We start from the raw sequence: 464 nt of genomic DNA, 5'->3' as shown, positions 1-464 counted from the left end.
AGCCTCCAGTGCAGCCAGCGCGACATTATTTGTGCTGTACGCGTTATTTCATTTGAGGTTAGATTGGGAATATGCGTTCACTGTCAAGTTTTGTACCGCTGAATTGGAATTTCTGAGCATAATTGATCAAATCGATTCTCAAGCTTTGGCATTCATTAAGTAAGGTTTCTTTTTCTAATTTCAGTTTCCTCAACTGCATTCACTGCAGTTCCGGTTTTCTACTTCTCTGGATCCGAAGCTTATCCTTTGGAGTTTCAATAAAATTGTTAGCAGTTATGTTTGTATGAATTCCTTACACCACAAACCAATATTCATCCTCCCCCTCTGCACTCCCACAATCTGCCCACTTCCCCCACCTCTCGTGAGGCTTGGCCCCGCAGTTGTGGGCCCGGCCCCTTCCCCCACCTCTAGTGGGGCTTGGCCCCGCAGTTGTGGACCCGCCCCCTTCCCCCACCTCTCGTGGG

General features: G+C 48.5%; 1 long non-coding RNA gene across 1 annotated transcript; it reads left to right on the top strand.

Moving 5' to 3' along the window:
* Position 1: 1 nt before the first annotated feature.
* LOC125179018 lies at positions 2–297 on the top strand. Its single transcript, XR_007157120.1, has 2 exons — positions 2–57; positions 185–297. It is a non-coding gene; the product is annotated as an uncharacterized LOC125179018 (long non-coding RNA).
* Positions 298–464: the final 167 nt, after the last annotated feature.

Source organism: Hyalella azteca, unplaced genomic scaffold (genome assembly GCF_000764305.2).
Source record: "Hyalella azteca isolate HAZT.00-mixed unplaced genomic scaffold, Hazt_2.0.2 contig14453, whole genome shotgun sequence".
Lineage (NCBI taxonomy): Eukaryota > Metazoa > Arthropoda > Malacostraca > Amphipoda > Hyalellidae > Hyalella > Hyalella azteca.
Note: the sequence above shows the minus strand (reverse complement) of the source record. Positions and strands in the feature narration are given on the sequence as shown.